This window comes from Humulus lupulus, chromosome 3 (genome assembly GCF_963169125.1).
Source record: "Humulus lupulus chromosome 3, drHumLupu1.1, whole genome shotgun sequence".
Taxonomy (NCBI): Eukaryota; Viridiplantae; Streptophyta; class Magnoliopsida; order Rosales; family Cannabaceae; genus Humulus; species Humulus lupulus.
In genome coordinates, this window is record NC_084795.1 from 73998518 (window position 1) to 74017792 (window position 19275).

Sequence of the window (19275 nt, forward strand, 5' to 3'; positions counted from 1 at the left end):
CAGACTGCAAAATAACAAGGCAAGTTAGATATATCCTTATACGCAATAAAAAGAAAGATGTCACCAAGGAAGGATAACTTACTGTAAGGTTCATCCCCAGGGCTGACTCCAGGACATTCTCCAGGATCTGCTCCTCGATAGTCCTCAAGTCTCTCGAGCTAGCCTTATAGGCATGCCCCACCATGTGGCTTGCTGTCTCGTAAAGGATCCCCCAAAAGGCTTCAGGGATCTTCTCTAGATCCTGGGGATCTACTAGTATTTGGACGGTCACAGCTAGGGCAAGGGGGGTTAAAGGATCAACTTGTATTACCTGATCCAGAGGAGGCGTGAACCAAAGTAGAGGAGGAGGAGGAGGAGGAATCCTCCTGTCAATAACAAAAGATACCAGAGCTGTCGAACTCGTGCCTTTCCCCTTAGTAGTGGGTTTTGAGGAATTTTTCGCTGTCGAAGGGGCCTTCTTCATGAATCTGGGCCTCTTCACGACGTGGCCCGAGCAGATTTTCTCGGCCTGGAAGGCAGTACGGAGGTCAGGAGCTCCGGTTTGTTCCATCTCTTCGCCTGAAAAGAACAAAAGGGTGTTAGTTCACGACTAAAGTTGTCAAAAACACAAAGGAAATAAATAAAGGTCCTACCCTCCGGGCAGGGGGAGGAGTCTATAATCACGACCTCCAGCCTTGGGACTACTGGAGGAGAAGGAGAGTCTATGACTAGTATTTCTTGGATCTTAGGAGGTTCAGGCTCCAGTTCTACATTGAGGCTGGACTCATCTACGTACTACCTAAATCCAAGGGCAAAGGCACCCTGGAGCAGAGAAGGCCAGGTCCTACGGTTGGTCCTGTACTCCTCAAAGATGGCAGACCTAAAATTTAAGGTATTATCGAAAACAATGGTGCTCTTAGGGTAACTACTATCATGACGCACCACCAAGTGATCTAGACACTGGAGCAGGGTGATATTACAATTTGGGTTGTGGGGATGACGGTGGACGAGATGATTTCGGTTAAATCTAAATAACCTAAAATCAGCAACAACCCTATCTAGTTCCTTATAAGGATATGGGTTACCTTGGCCGGAGGGGCCGACTGCTGTCCCTGACGCAGCTCGCTCTAAATCGGGTTCCCGAATAGCCTCGGGAACCCGCCTCTTTCTCATAAGAGGCACCTCGTCCTCTTCCTCGCCTTCGATGGCCGGCAAGGCCTCTTCTTGAGAGGATGGGAGCTCATGGATTACCAGGAGGGTAGCCCGGGTCCTTAAGGCCAATGTCTAGCCTTCGCTAATAAACTGGCACGCCAGCATCATGATATCTTTCACGATCTGGCGGTAGTCCTTCTCACTGGGGGGCAGCCCAGACAATTTCTCGTACTGACCCCCGAGGGTCGCGGACTTCGCCGTCCTCGCAAATATGGCTGCATGAGAAATAAAATCAGTTAATACATGTACAAGGGAAATATCTTGGAAAGAATAAATTTTCATGAGCTGAGGTCAGAGAATAAAGTACTTACAAGGACGGTTGAAGTATCTGTGTTCACAATTTCGGAACCCGTTCAACATAAAGAACAAGTCTTTATATTCATTAGGATGGATTGGGAACTCGATGACGGGAGCAGAATTGGGGAATCTGGTGAGATAGTAGAACCTGTCACCTCGCATCTCTATTCTGGGCTAGCTTTAAGGCAGAAGACATATAATATATATGCCGAACTGGGGACCTCCTACTCATGCTTCAAAAACAAGTATTTCAACCTTGCCAAAAGCCTATAAGAATTTGGGGGGAGCTGAAATGGAGCCAACTTCATGAAATTTAGAAAGTCTGCAAAGTATTGGTCCAAGGGGAGGAAGGCTCCTGCCTTCAAGTGTTCGTCACCCCAGGCCGCGAAAGCCTCCTGGAGAGGGGAGCAGCTCTATTCTCCTTCAAAAGCAGGTCGGCCAATGAGAACTCCGGTCCCAACCTCGATGTTGTGGCTTAGCATGATTTTGTTTACCCTCCTCTAGGTTGTAATCTTGGATACGATTCTTTCTGCCTTGAAGTAGGCATTGGGGTCAACCACTACCTCCTTTTCCACCATAGGAACAAAGTGGGGAATGGGAGACTCAGGGGCAACCTCCTTCCCCTTTTTCTTTTGCTGAAAGGGCGAGTTGGTTGCGTTCTTCTTGGGAGCCATCAGATCGCATAATGAACAGAACGACCTAATTAGTAGGTGACCTAAGAGGATTTAAAGGTTATGACGTGGAAGTACGGGGATGGGGGGGGGGGGGGGGGGGATGTTTTATTTTTGATATACGAGCTGAGTTGGCCTCAACCACCTCGCATGATGCCACGCGCTACCCTAAGTTATGCGCCTCAGTTTCTTAATAGACCCCTGATATTTAGGGATTCGTGTGTCAGAATGTCAGGCCACTACTTTGCTTGGGAGGCGGTTTAGTGCAAAACCACCCAAGAAGCGTGACCCCTAAGCAACCTAGTTTGAACCCTAAAAACTTTTCATCTTCTATATTCCGAATGGGTATTTTCTAAATTCACCATGGAGATTACCCAAGTTTACCAAGAAATTACCCAGTTTTATGAATGTCATAGTTCTAAAGATATTTTAGGGCTTACTCATTGAATCTAAGTTGAAGCCTATTCGCTAAAAGAATTTGGGAAATAGCCTAATATTGACTATGGTGAAGTAAGGATGAGCATGGTGAAGAACAAAAAAAAAAAGACCTGTAAGTGAAAATTTTCTTCAAGAACAAAAGATGAGGTACTGACAATATGTTCTTCGATAAAAAGAAGTCGACTTTGCAGGGGAAAGTTCCTAGAAGACTCTTGAGTAAATGGGTGCAATGAATGGTTTTTGGGTTTTTCTGAGAAAGAAGAATGATTCAGAAATACAAAAGAGAGAAAATATAGAAAAATTTCAAATGAAAGGTGGTGAAACCTGAAAATTTCCTACCCTATTTATACGTAAACGACATAAATTAATTTTGGCCATCCAATTTGGTTAGTACAAGATCTAAGGGCCAGGGTTAAAAAGACAAAACGGCGGCAAAAAGGTGACAAGACAATTATTGCAGTCCTCGAAACCCGAACAAACGCCAATTGCAGTACACCATGTGTCCAGTACTCGAGTAGTGGGCAAGCATGGTTTTGTGTAACAGAAGACTAAAAGCCCCTACTGTGTAGGTCAGAAAAGATGACGTCATACACGAGCAGGAGCTTGGGGGCAAATGTTGTACCCTAATTTTGGTTGGCAAATAAATATACGGAGAAATAATTAAGGAAATGATATATGTTTATTATCCACGTAAGTAACTCCAGGTTCACATGGGCACGTGTGGTGTTAGGCATCTTGGGTTTAACCCGAGCTACAGACATGAAGGTTGCGAAGCACGAACTCGTAATATTCAAACAGTTGTCGAAGTATGAGCTCAAAGAAATATCCAGCTCGTGGTATCTTTGATATATTGTGTACCCGCGGATCCCCAAAGACTCGGGTATTCTTATACGGTTATTTATGACCAGCCTATCATGTTTAATGTCCCAGCTATTAGGATAACATTTACTTTATGATCAAATCATATCCCATTATAAATGGGAAATATATGTAATAAATATGTAAATCTGTGATTGACTCACGTGGTTACCCAAACCTGTCCATAGAATTTCTCTATAAATATTGAGAATATTGGACAGGAAAGGGGACGATTATTCTGTGATACTGAAACTCTGCCAAAATAGAGAGAGAAACAACAATAATATAGACTCGTGGACTAGGTGGATTTTAACCACTAAACCACGTAAACGATTTGTGTTCTTGTGAGTTCATTTCATCTTTCGTTATGGTTTATTACTAAGCACTAATCAACCTTATTATTTCTTTATACACTATTGACAAAAAACTATGTCAACAACAACCTATACTGTGGATCAATACGTAGAGTTGTACGTGAGGGAGATTGTACGTCTCCATGGGGTTCCCAAGTCTATAGTATCAGATCAGGATCCTATATTTACCTCCAAGTTTTGGGATGGATTGGATTGCAGAAGGCTATGGGAACTCAGCTGAAGTTCAGTACGACCTTTCATCCTCAGATCGATGGACAATCTGAGAGGACGATTCAGGTTTTGGAGGACATGCTCAAGGCATGTGTGATAGAATTTGAGGTATCTTGGAGTAAGTATCTCCCGCTGATTGAGTTTTCATACAATAACAGTTATCAATCAACGATTGAAGTAGCTCCATATGAGATGTTATATGGGAGGAGGTGTAGATCGCCCATTCATTGGGATGAGATGGGTAAGAGGAAGTATTTGGGGCCGGAGATGGTTCTGAAGACTAATGAAGCTATTGAGAAGATCCAAGCTCGAATGCTCGCTTCGCAGAGCAGACAGAAAAGCTACGCTGATCCTAAGTGTAGGGACATGCAATTCTAGGTAGGGGACCACGTGTTTCTACGAGTCTCACCATTGTGAGGGGTGAGATGGTTTGGGAAAAAGGGCAACTTGAGCCCTAGATTCATTGGACCTTTTGAGATCCTGGAGAGGATCGGGCAGGTGGCCTATAGATTGGCACTGCCACCGTCATTGTCGGGAGTTCATGATGTATTCCACATTTCTATGCTTCGGAAGTACGTCTCAGATACGACTCATGTGTTGAAGTATGAGGATTTAGAATTGCAGACAGATTTGTCTTATGAGGAGCGACCGGTTTAGGTCTTAGACAAGAAAGACAAGGTTTTACATAACAAGATGATTCCTCTAGTCAAAGTATTATCGAGGAAGCGACATGGGAGCTTGAGTCAACGATTCGGGATCAGTATCCGGAGTTATTCTGGTTAATTTTGAGGACAAAATTCTCAGTAGGAGGGGATAGTTGTCACGACCCAAAATCACTAATAAGGCTTAAGAGCCTTGATTAGCGTTTCGGGAGGGCATAATTGGTATATGTGTAATTAAATGGTTAAATTCATGATTTTTGTGGCATGCATGATTAATATGATTATTAAAATATGTGAAATACATGTTTATGAGTATTAAATATGCATGTGGGCCCTTTCTAGCTTATAAGGGCATACTTGTAATTTTGGCCCGTTGAGGGCATAAATGTGATTATATGTGATAAATTTGCAGCATATGGCCCGAGACGGTCCTAGTGAGCGGACTAGTGCAATAGTCACAACGGGGTTTAATACCCGCCTCAGGGGAGCCTAGGCGTATTTTTAGGAATTTAGAGAATATTTTGGGATTTATAGTTATTGGATAAATATTTGGTAATTAATTGGACATGACGGGATTAATTGGTAAATATTAGGAGCACTTGAGGAATTAGCAGGAACCAGGAGCGAAATGACCATCTTACCCCTAGGAATAATTTGAAGATTAGTAGGCTTGAAGGGAAAAATAGTCTTTTGTTAAGCAAAGGATATACTCAGACAAAAACACTTGGGATTAGCCAGAAGGTGGTAGAAACACTTAGCTCTCCCTCACCTCTCTCACTCACGTACCCTCTCTCTCTTTCTCTCTCTCCTTGTACCTTGAAGTTGAAGGAAAACATAAGGAAATTAAGGTGATCAAGCTAGGAATTAAGCTAGAATTGGGCTGGTTCAACTGAGGAAAAGCTAAGCTAAAGACAATCAAGGGTTTCTGAGGAGTATAGATCAGCAATTCAGGTAAGATTCAAACTTAATTTACTGAATTGAGTTGAGTTACTTGAAGCTTAGAACTTGTGTATAATTTTGGGTTTCTGAGTATAAGTTTGTTGATGAATTACTGGTAGTTTTGGGTAGAGTTTATGTGTTCTAATATGCTTAGAATTTATGGTTAGAGTCTTGGACTCGCTCTTGTGATTTGGTTGAAAGTGGGGAGTATAATTGGTTTGAAGCTTTGTGGTTTTGGCTGGAAAGAGGTGGAGAAAACCCAGAACGCCTGGGTGTGCTCTCTGCCTTGAGGGCACGCAACGACCTTCGAGGGGCAAGTCGCGGTTCGCCTCATCTTGAGGCATGGGGGTTTAACCTCTCACTTCGGGGCAAGTCACAACCCTTAGGGTCAAGTCGCGGCCCGCCTAGGGGATTTTACCTTAGGTTGGTTTTAGGAATGGTGAGGCTCGGGGGTTCGAACCTAAGCGCTTAGGATGATTTCTACTACTCGGTTTAGTAGAAATTGAGGTCCCGGAGGCTATTTTTTGTCTCCTAAGTATTTATTTGGATTAGAAGCTGACGATTACCCATTGGCCACTATGACTAGGTTTATCGCCAAGGATCAGGATTGAGGATCATGCTCGGGACCGTTCTATTATCTCTGCTCAAAATTCAAGGTAAGAAAACTGCACCCTTGAGTGGTTGTAATGGGACTGAGATTCCCAATACTTGAACATATGTACTGTATGGCAGAAATGATTGATTTGGCATATGAGAATGAACGGCCTAAGAGAGACAGGGCTGATAATTTGAGCACAGGACGCAGCTCGGCCACTGTGAGCCAGGGTCAGCTAGATAAGCATTGGACTCGACCTAAGCGAACTGGAGTCAGTCGACCTAAGCATAGTATATTGATTGTGATATATTGCTGAACTTACATGTTAACTGTTGTTGGTTTGATGGTTATGACTTGTTAAATTTCTAGATAGTTGTCTTTTGATTGATTAGTTGTAATTACTGATTATGTATTTGCTGTTATGGTTTTCTTGCTGGGCCTTGGCTCACGAGTGCTACGTGGTGCTGGTAAAGGCAAGGGTAAGCTAGACTAACCATGAGTTGGAGAGCTCTGGGGGCATGGTGTTCATTGTCAGCCGCTTGCCCGCCATGGCCAAAGGAAAACATAAGGACAAAGCCTAAAATTTGTATTTTTCCATTAGAGTGGCCACTGGTTGTATATATAATTGAGAATTGTAAATTCATCAATTAAACCCTGTTTTTGGGATCCCATGTACCAAACGTTTATTTTAATGAAAAATTAACCATTTAAGATCAAAAAAATTTAACTCTAACCTGTTAGCTGGCTTCGGAACACATTACTATTCAAACGACTTGATTAGCAAGTCTTGCACTATTTTAAAACATATAGTGAAACGGTCTTGGTTATCCAGGGCGTTACACCTGATTTCAAGGATGTGTTCCAACCACTTTTATTTAATTATTATTCAATAATTATTTATTCAAAAAATATCTAAACCTAATAACTTATCTTATCAGATTAATTAAAGAATAAATATCATTTCAAATTCATATCCAATTTGAATTATCATAAATACGTTTTCATATTATTTAAATAAATAAAACTAATTAATTCAAAATTAATTATTTAAATGCTATTTTCCAAAATGTCATTTTATTTAAAAATTAATTTTTAAAAATTATATTAATTAATTTATTAATTTCGAAAATTAATATATTAATTAATCAATTTGTCTCGATTACATATTTGACCTTGAAGAACAAATTTCTTCCAAATATGTCATTTTTCTGATTTTTCTCAATTTTAACTCTTACCTTGAATAGTATTGATATTAGGGGTGTTCATAAAACCGCCCACACTGCACAAACCGCCCACACCGCACCACACCGTACCGCAATTTGCGGTTTAGAACCCTTCGCGGTGCGGTTGCGGTTTGTATTTTTGCCAAACCGCGCGGTGCGGTGCGGTTTGCGGTTTTAAATTTTATAAATGCGGTTCAAACCACACCGCACCGCATCATTATATATATTAACTTTTTTATATTATTTTTTTTCAATTTTACTACATTTAAAGTTAATGCATAAATATTTATATAGTATAATATAATATACACAATATCTAGAAAGAAATATAATGTTTCATAGGATGCTAACAAATATTCTACTTCAATCTAAATATATTCCTCCTTAATTAAAATAATATTTACGTTTATATTAAATTTTTTATTTGTTATATTTTTATTGTCTTGCTTAAAGTTTATTAGCTTGTTGTACATTTAATTCTTTTGTTAAACACTTTATGGTTATGAGATTTATTATGAATCTTTCTTAATTATAATATTTAATTGTTAAATTATTTGGCGATAGGTATAAACCGCCAAAACCGCACCGCATTTTTGCGGTGCGGTTTATGCGGTTTGAGGTCTATGCGTTGCGGGTTGCGGTTTGGAAAATTGTTCAAACCGCATATGCGGTTTGGTCCAAAAAATTAGAGAAAAACCGCACCAACCGCACCAACCGCACCACGAACACCCCTAATTGATATATCCATCTCGGGGACCTACATATCAATAATTTCAAGCTCCAATAAATTTAGATTATTAATTAAAACTCATTAATATAATATCCTTAATTTATTAATCTCAATATTATTTCTCTAAAAATATGATACTGCACTCTTATAATTATAGACATTTATTTATTGAGTACTTTTAAGTATAAAAAAGTGTCAATCGATTTAATCACTACATAGAATTGAATCATTTATTAATGGTTCATAATTAAAGTAGAAACTAATTACCGTTTAACATTTTTAATTATATCTTGTTTCATTTAGTAACATTAACTTTACTAGTGAATGTTAATTCATAAACTGATTTATGAATTTGAGCTCAATAATCTTTCAATTCCAAAAATCAACTCTTAAGAGAACTATTATTCAACTCCTCTCGGAAATGTATAGATTCTATATCTGTATATTATGTTCCCAACCATTTATATCAATGAGTTCCCAAAACAAAATTTTTTCAACCTGATCATTTTGACAAACCATAACGAGTGAATCTAATAACCCTTATGACATAAATATGAGTTCATAATAACTTCAGGATTAAGATCAATTTGTATATGATCATCTAATTGATATGTTTAATTAATACTTCTAAAGTAAATGATATTATTAAGTATTAATAACATATCAGGTCTCGTTCATGTATAACCATTTTATACAAAATACATCCACTAAGATGTCCTACTACATCAATAAACCAGATCTAGATTACATGTATTCATAATACTAGTGAACCGTAGTTACAGTATTTAATCAAAAGATTCTATATAATTTTGTTTTACTACGAACTATTTAAATTTGTTCCATACGATCTTAATCCTCTCGTACCAATACAAGATTGTAGTCACAATAACAAATTTGAGAATTTTCTGATATTCATATAATATTATTTTATTAATAATAATAAACAATCAATATATACTAAAAATTCATTTCAATTATTTATTTCATAAAACATTGTTAAATACATATGCTTTAAAAGACACTAATCTCAACATTTTCAACTTTATTTGTTATCACATGGAGGGAGCTATAGCTAGTAAATATTCCAAAGGAAAATTTATTCTTTTAAGAAACGTATTAAGATGCATGACCATGTTGGTTGCCATATTGCATCTATGATACAAAACTCTAAGACCATCTTCAATGCAAGATGTAAATTGTGTGCCAAATCTAGCACAAAAAATGAGTTAATAATATATTTGGCTCAATAGTTATAATTATTTTCCAATGCACAATATGAAAATTAACACAAAAAAGTCAATTTTCATTTAATATTTATTGAGAACATACAAAAATTAATTTTTTTATTATTTTTTATTATCCAAATTATGTACTCCAAGAAATTTGTCATTAAAAAAAATGATATATGGCTGGTTATTAATTGTCAACTACTCAATTATAATAATTAGTGGAAATATGGTAAATAAAAAATTAGCATTTATTGATGGGAAAAATTTGGCTCATGCTATATTTTGTGCCAAATTCCGCACAACTTTTAGCATGTGCAAAATTTGTCACACTTTTTAGAATACCATTGAAGTTATACTTTTTGTAAGATGTGCTAAATATAACATTGCACCTGCTTTTTAGCACTCGAGATGCTCTAATATAAGGCATTATTGCTATATAAATTATGCATCCACCACATGTTGTGTTATAACAATGTAATCTTTTTTTTAATTAAAATAATTTTTGAGGTGATGTGATGTATATTAAAATTAATAGTGTCAAAAAAGTAAAAATTAAATAGGTCCTACACAAGTATATTTTCTCTAGCACAATATGATAATTACTTTATTAGTAGATAGATAACACAAATCAGCCCATATGAAAATATGTTATTAGTAGGGATTAAGAAGAATAAGAGATTGAACTCCATGGTAGAGAACATAGTTGCTTGTGATGAATACTAATTTCATTCTTTCCATGACCATTTTGAGGAACTTTCAGTAACAAGTGATCATGTGGGAACATATTTTTAATAACAAGTGATGTTATTGATGTACTGTTTAGTGATGATTTCAAGTAATTCTTAAAATTTTAATTTTTTTAAAAAGAGAAGAAGAAGAAGAAGATTCATGTGTACTTGTACTTTAACTGGTTAAGAGTCAATAAAATAGTTCTATAGACAGATGAAACTAGTTTTCAAACATAGCGTACTTTGATCAATGCAGGAGGATCTTTTGACATTTATGTTTGTTTAACAAGAGTAACTAGGAAGTGGTAACTAATAGAGAATTAAATTAATCTATTTAATTATCTTAATATATTACTTGACCGATTCTTTAGTTGTTTAGTTATTTAGTTTTTAGATTGATTCTTTTGTAATTAGATTGATCGATTCTTTTGTTATTAGTTTAGATTGGTAACAGATTGTTTCTCTTATGTAATATATTTATATCTCCTAATATCAATGAAAAGGCTATGCCATTATTGATTCATTTTTACGTTTCTATATGGTATCAGACTGTATGTAGTCGGTCCTAATCCTTTCTCACCACTCTTCTGCCACTCCCACCGACAACATCACCACAGCCACTGATCCTCAGCTTATCGCCATCCCCAACCCAGGAAATCCAACCCAAAATCTTTACATTATAAACATCTCACACCCATCCATCATCAAATTGACCTCCACAAATTATCTTGCTTGGAAACTCCAAATTGAGGCCATTCTCATCGGTTACAACCCCTACAAATACATTGACAACACTCATCCATGTCCTCCTCGCACCATCACCACCAATAATGTTGAAGCATCCAACCCGGATTTCCCCCCATGGATTCAACAAGACAAATTGTTGTTTGGCGCACTTGTCGGTTCCATCTCCCCCTCTCTCATTCTGCTCATCCAGCAATCGACCCCCTCTCACGAAGCATGGAAAACTCTTGCCAACACCTATGCTCGCCTGACTCGTGGTCACATAAAGCAAATTAAGAACCATATCAAGAAAGCCACGAAGGGTTCTCAGTCCATATCGAACTACATCCAGTACGTTAAGTGTCGAACTGATCAACTTGCTACACTTGACAAACCAATGGACCATAAAGACATCATTGAGAAGATCTAAGAGGGTCTCGATGATGACTATCGCCACATTGCAGATATAGTGGGAGGTAGGGACACCCCTATCTCATTTGATGAGCTTCATGAAAAACTCATCAACAGGGAACTGTCTATTAAGCATTCACAATCTACTTCCTTCTCTCATCCCCCCACAGCAAACACTGTGTCGACCAAGTCCACTAGTTCACATCGTTACTCGTCATACCAGATGCAACCTCCACACTCTGCTCCTCTACAACAACCATCTCAGCCTCCATAATCAACGACTCGCCAACAAAGGCCTTATCTCGATAAGTGTCAAGGATGTCGCCAACAAGGTCGCACTATTTCTCAGTGTCCCCTCTTTTAGCTAGTACCCACCCATCACAAGGCGCTACTCGCTCCTCACCCATTGGATCTTAGTGGCACCCAAAGGCGCATGTTGCTACAACATCATGTGTCGAAACCCCAGTCTAACTTCTTGATAGCGATGCCTCTCACCATGTCAAAGTTGACCCCGGCAACCTTTCGCTTCATGCTCCATACGATGGGTCTGATGATATTGAAATCGGTGATGGTATTGAGTTACACATTTCCAAAACTGGTTCTACTTCTCTTAAAACACCCTCTCACACTTTTCAATTACATGATGTTTTATTTGTTCTTGCCATGAAAAGAAACCTAATATCCATATCTCAATTTTTCATAACTAATAAAACTTCCATTGAGTTCTTACCATCTTCTTTTCGTGTGAATGATCTATTGATGGGGGCCACGCTGCTGGAAGGACAACCTAAAGGTTGTGTGTATGAATTTCCGGTTTTACACCTAGATTCTCGTCCTTCAGTCTTCATCAATACCATAGTGTCCTCATATGCATGGCATCGTCGTCTTGGTCACCCATCTAAGTCAATCCAACGTCATGTCTTCTCTAAGTTTGGTTTACCTTTAGATTTTTCTATTTCCAAGCATTTTCTTTGTAAGGACTGTTTTAGCAATAAAAGTCATAAATTACCTTTTTCTCAATCATCTATTGTGTCTACTTCTCCTCTTCAAATTATTTATTCATATGTGTGGGCTTCACCTATTTATTCTATTGATGGTTACAAATACTATGTCATTTTTTGTGGATTACTTCACTCACTATGTATGGCTTTACCCCCTCAAATGAAAATTTGATGTTGCCACTTTTTTTCCTCATTTCAAAGCTCTTGTTGAAAACTTCTTCAAATTGAAAATAGTCACATTTTACTTTGACAATGGGCGGGAATACATGGGTCTCACCAAATCCACTGGTCTTGCCACATACTTATCCACACATGGGATTGCGCACCTCACCTCGCCACCTCACACTCCAGAACATAATGGCTTCTCAAAACGTAGACATCGTCATATTGTTGAAACAAGTCTTTCTCTTCTCTTTAAAGCTTCCTTACCACTAACCTTATGGTCATATGCCTTCTCCACTGCCACCTATCTCATAAATTGCCTTCCAATACCCACTCTCCATATGGCAGAGTTTCCATTGATCGAGCCTTAGTCATCTTTGTTCGAGCCAGCAACTCGGCAATGTATCTGCGCTATGAGTGAAGAAGACCTTGATGATGAGGAACAACTTCAACACCAATGAAGTAGTGAAGAGTGTCGGGGTCTTTGAGCGATAAGCGACGAGCAAGAACTGAGATGAAGTCCTAGATTGATGTTGCATCGTTACCTGTGATGATGATGTCGTCAACATAAACAAGTAACATGATAGTTATACCTTTGTCATTGAGAATGAACAAAGAGGTGTCAGCAACGAAGTTGGAGAAGTGAGATGCGAGTAAAAAATTGTGAAGTTCATTATACCATGCTCTAGGAGCTTTCTTGAGACCATATATTTCCTTTCTCAATTTCCAGACATGGTGTGGATTGTCAGCATCAACAAAACCTTGAGGCTGGATCATGAAGACATCTTCAGTGAGTGTGCCTTGGAGAAAGGCATTGTTGACATCGAGCTGGCAAAGATCCCAACCTCAGCTGACAGCATGGGAGAGGATGAGATGAATTGTTGTCGACTTTACAACCATACTAAATGTCTCATGATAGTCTACTCCAGGTCATTGGTGAAATCCCTTGGCCACTAAGGGAGCCTTGTACCTATCAATAGAGCCATCAGGTAAACATTTAAGTCAAAAAATCCATTTACACCCCACAATATTTTGCACACCATTAGGAGGTACTAGTTCCCAAGTTCCATTACAAACGAAGGCATTAAATTTTGTGGACATCGCCTGTCTCCATCTGCCATCTTTGATGGCCTGAGTTACACATATGGGTTCAATTTCTGAGGCAAGTTGGGCCAAGAGGCTGAGTTTGGTGATTGGTTTATGGAAGTTATTTCAGGAATGGGTGACGATAGGTGAGGTATGGATCAAGGGTGGGAGTGATGGGATTTCTGAGACTCGGTTAAGAACAAGTGGGGGTAAAGCCAAAGGGACATGTGGAGACGTGCTATGAGCAACTTCAAGTATTGGGGTGGGTAATAGGGGTGGTAAGGCATTTGGAGAAGTAGGAGAAGTGTGAGGCGGGTCTGGAAAGGGAAAGGAGAGGGCTAGAGGCAAATCCCAACACATGCATTGTCCGACTACCGCACACTGGAATGATGTCAAGCGAATACTTCAATATCTGTGCGGCACCATTGATCATGGAATCATGTTACATCTCCAGTTGCCTCTCACCCTTTATGCTTACTCAGATGTCGACTGGGCTAGTAAAAAAGACAACTTCACCTCCACCAGTGCTTATATTATCTGCCTAGGGAGAAACCCTATATCTTGGAGTTTAAAGAAGCAACGGACAGTAACTAGCTCCTCGACTGAAGTTGAGTACAAGTATGTTGCTTCAACAACTGTCGAGGTGAGATGGATAACATCTCTTCTTAGTGAACTTGGTTTCACATCCTCACAGCAACTGGTAATCTATTGTGATAATGTGGGTGCAACAAATCTCTACTCCAATTCGGTCTTCCATTCTCACATGAAACATGTGGCTCTCAATTTTCACTTCATTCATGAACAAGTTCAAGATGGCATCTTACGAGTCACTTATGTCTCTCGGATGGATAAACTAGCAAATGCACTTACCACACCATTACCCCGCATGCGTTTCCATGACTTGTTGAACAAGATTGGTCTCACCTCAAGGATCCCAACTTGCGGGGGCATAATAGAGAATTAAATTAATCTATTTAATTATCTTAATATATTACTTGACCGATTCTTTAGTAGTTGTAGTTATTTGATTTTTATATTGATTCTTTTGTAATTAGATTGACCGATTCTTTTGTTATTAGTTTAGATTGGTACCGGATTGTTTCTCTTATGTAATATATTTATATCTCCTAATATCAATAAAAAAGGCTATGCCATTATTGATTCATTTTTACGTTTCTATAGTAACTGTGACTTGAGAGAGAGAGAGAGAGTTAGATGCACAACACCAAAGAAAAATGCTGAGAGCAATTATTCATTAACTGCAAGATGGTGCCATTGTTTAGCTTATAAAGAAACCAAGGAAAACAACACTGAAACTTTGTCCAATTACAAGAAGGATAATGGAAGTTAGGCAAACAACTCAGCCAGTTTAATAAACATCAATAATATACCAAATAACACGGATTCTTCAGTGATAAACACCTTATGACCTCTAACTCATAGGGTAGGAGGCTGAAATTCTATTATCTTGCCTCCTCTGTCTGTTTATCGCTGTGATTCCTTATCCCTATTTCTTTGTTGATGAATTCCTTTGTTGATGAATCTCATCTCTTCCCTTCATTTCTCTTATCTCTTCAAACGAAAGGTCTTTCTTTGTTTATTTCAAAGAGGGGTATAGGGGGGGGGGGGGGGGGGGTATTATGACCTGGTGGAAAAAGATCTTAAATGGCAATGACTTTTGTTATATTTGTTATAAATGGAAATGTTTCTTTTTTAGTCTCGTATGTAGGAGCTCCAAAGTAGTCTCATTGAGCTTGGACCAAATTAGCACGCAACATGTCCCCTTTGTATGTGTTAAAGTAAGCAAGACTAGAAGACATGCCTGGAACATTAATGTCGGATTTGATGGAAAAGTAAGCAAGACTAGAAGGCAAACTACTCTTCGCCATGCAGGCTGTCGCTCAATTATTTCCTTGGAAAACTCTGGATCCGCAAGTAGGTTTGCGAGTTCAGGGTTTCTATCGTAGGCCTTATTAATACGATCCAGGAAAATTGCCCGGATAATGCAAAACCCCTTCCGAATTCTCTTAAGCTCACCAAGTTTCAAATTCCAACTTTTTTCAACACTCTTTTCTTGTATGAAGCTCATTTCCTAAGCATAGCTACATATTTTGGAGGCATAAAGTGCTTGACTCACATCATCAATCAACTTTTTCTTGTCCACTTCTTGCTCAGTAAGAATGTCATCAACACCATTTGATTTGAAAACTTTAGCAGCTTCAACTCTTTATTTTTTAGACCTCTGAGAAACCTTGAGTCCAATGATGAAGCTGTAGTGGGAGCTGCAACAGACAATTCAACAGCTTGTTGAACTGTCCATTTTCCAGTACCCTTTGTAATTCCGTTTTTTAAGATTACCAACTTAATTATTCAAATTAAATAATTTATTGTTGAACTATTACATAAATGTTTAAACAGACACAAAGACTGTTTGAACAGAAATCATATATGTTTAAACAGTTTGTGACCAGAAGATAAAAACGAACATAAAGTAAAGAACACACGAATTTTTACGTGGTATCAGCAATCTTTGCAGATTGCTACTAGTCCACGAGGCCACGCCCAGAGAATGAAATTTATTAGAAGAATATCTAAACGATTACAAAACCAAATTGACTTATACAAATAAAGACTCCCTCTTGAATTTGTCGCAACTGTTGTAATCTAAACTCCTAATCAAATTTCTGAAGTGCTAAGATCTTGAACTCCCTTCAAATCATAACACTTGCACTTTTCCTCCCGAAAAGTGACTCATGAACAAGACTTCTCCCGAAGCTTGATGACCAATGTCCAAGTGTGTTCAACCTGCACAATTAACATAAAGAAAACAATACAGAAGTACACTGTAATAAACCACTAAGAACTTGCTGGACTCAAGTTCTTCACATAATAAAAAGTCTCTCTAAAAACTTGAAAAATATTTGGAAAATAATACACCAAGAGAGATGATAAAAAAACCAGCGACCTAAGGATGATTATATACTTTTTAGAATCCCTTTAGGTCGTGGAAAACAAATCAGAAATCAAACAGCCAATAAATGAAAAATCTTCCAAAACAGGAAAGTCATAATCTGTTCAAACAGACTGGCAATCCGTTCAAACAGATTCATTGAACCTGGTCAGTTTTTCAACCCAGTTTCCTTAAATAAATAAGAAAACACTATATTCTTTATTACTGCAAGCTGTACACGATTTCTGGGTAACCAAATCAGATCAACAAATAAAAATAAATACTAATAATTTCCATATAAACTAATTTCAAGAAAAGATATTCTTTTATAGGAAATTATATATTTATTTTATAATCATATATAGAATAATCTGATTATAGAAAGACACATTTCAACAAAATAGGAAACTACCCATTTTCGAAATTAACCACTCAATATAACAAAACAGGAAACTACCCATTTCGAAAATACTCACTTAATTAATTTTGTCAATATTGTCAAATATGCCAATAAAGGATTTTACACCCTTCATTCCTATTTTGTCAAGAACCTTGTCCACCAGATAGCCTTCTCCCTTGTCATCCTTAATCCCAAATATATCAACACTAATTTCAATCAACAATCTCAAAAGCTCCCATTTGTTCTAGTCTGAGAAAACATGGTGTAGTTCTTCATTAGAGAGTTTTCCAGCCGACTTAAGCACATCACAGGACTCTGAAATGAGCTGCTTATCACCATATTCAATCCCATTGTGAACCATCTTAACGAAATTGCATGATCCTCCTTCGCCTCTAGATGTAACACAAGGGCCACTGTCAGGTACTTGAGCAGCTACCTTAAGAAGGATATCTTCAATGTACTTGTAGGCTTCAAAGGACCCACTTGGTATCAAAGAAGCCCATTCCGGGCACAATCCTCACCGCCTGAGACTCCCATTCCAAGATTAAGTAGTCACAGTTCTGCCATGGCTTTTTCTCGCATCTCTGTGTTTTCATACCACTCATTACCACCATCAATGATGCGTTCTCCTTTCTCCAAGTAAACTAACAATGTTTTTATGGTCTGATCAACAGGAGGCCCAGCCTTTACAAGCATAATTATTACATGAGAATTTTGGATTGATTGAACAAAGGATTCGGAATCGTGGAAACCATACAGGGGAAGATTTCCGTCTTTTTTCGCTCTTTCTACTGTTTCATCAACTTTTGAGGTGGTTTGGTTATAAACAGAAATTGAAAATCCCTTTTCAGGAATGTGGAGGGCAAGATTTTAGCCCACCACAGCAAGACCTGCAAGGCAAATTCTTGTTGGTCCCACCCTCCTTTGTTTTCAGCACTCTATATCTGTCAAAGTCATATAAAAAAGGCATAAAAATGAAGGAAAAAAACTTGAAGAACCTTTGGAAAAATAATAAGGGAATTTTAATCTAAAGCGAATAAAGAAACAACACTCACAAAAACTTATACAAGATATTTTTTTTTTCCAAGAACAAACACTAAATCAACTAATGTTTTTTTTTCGTTATACATGATATTTGGATTCAAATTAGATTGACAGCAAAAGCATTGAAAGATTCCACTGAAAACAATTAAAGCTACCAAATCCATTTAGAGCAACTCTCAAGAAAATCAAATTGGTATGCGTTTTCAAAACAAATCATCACAAGTAAAAGTTTACCACTTTCATCAAGAAGCTACTAGTATAGTTGGTAATAACTCTGCCCCATCAAAATAAGTTCAAATACTTATAAATGTACATATCACCATTATTTTATTTGTTTAAAAATGAAAACTTTACCAGATGCTTGCATGTTCATTATGCTTAAGCGTGATATAAATCCACATATAACTAATCCACTGCATGACAAAAAAAAATAATTGGTTTAAGACGATAAAAGGGATGTGTAAAATTTTGTGACATAATCGAAAATATTTTACACTGAAAGTCTTCAAGCTTGAATAACTTGCATTTCTTTTTTAAAAAAAAAAAAAAACTTTCATTTGAAATCTTAAGCATATAATACTATTTTCACCCTAATAATTTGTTATACTCATTACAGTCAATCAACCTGAAAGACCCAGCTTTCATGATCCAAAAAGGAACTATAAATTTCCCAAGAAAACCACATTAAAGTAGGAAAAAAAAAACATAAATTTACATCCAAAATCTCACTTTTTTTATACAAGAAGACCACAAAAAATGATGGGATACAACATTAAAACCCGAATCCGATGCACCTGAAATCCGAAAACCTGGCCTGTGTGCCCTTGGGTGGTTGATTTACCAAAAATGTGACAATGAAAATACTGAGTGGCTCACCTATTACGTTGCGCGTATTTACCATAATTTTGTTTGATTCCTTATAATTTTACTATGTTCGTATTCTGTCCACATGGGCATATCTATGAAAATCCCTATAAGGTAAAGGTTTTTTACTTTATTATTGGTAAAACACAACTTTATTTTAGTTACATAAATCAATTATAACCCTATTTTTGTTTACGACGCTTCTCCATATTTTTGTGAATTTTAAATAGTTTACGGTATTGAAATCAAGTTTCAAAAAAAATGTTGCACTCGTACCTGTTAATTTTTTATACGCATGGAAATCATATCTTTTAAATTATGATTTCGACACCAATCTGAAATTTCTCAAAAATTTACAGAAGTTTTGCTATGACTACAATAAGCACCATCATAAAAAATATTAGAGTTATAACTGATTTACATACCTAAAATAAGGTCACACCCTATCGATAAAATAAAGAGGTGTACCTAACTCTAAATTCTCAGTAT

At 37.5% G+C, this 19275-nt stretch overlaps 1 pseudogene; it reads right to left on the bottom strand.

Annotated features, from left to right (window-relative positions):
- Nucleotides 1–12169: 12169 nt before the first annotated feature.
- LOC133824375 (6-phosphogluconate dehydrogenase, decarboxylating 1-like) lies at nucleotides 12170–18086 on the bottom strand (annotated as a pseudogene).
- Between the last annotated feature and the right edge of the window lie 1189 nt (nucleotides 18087–19275).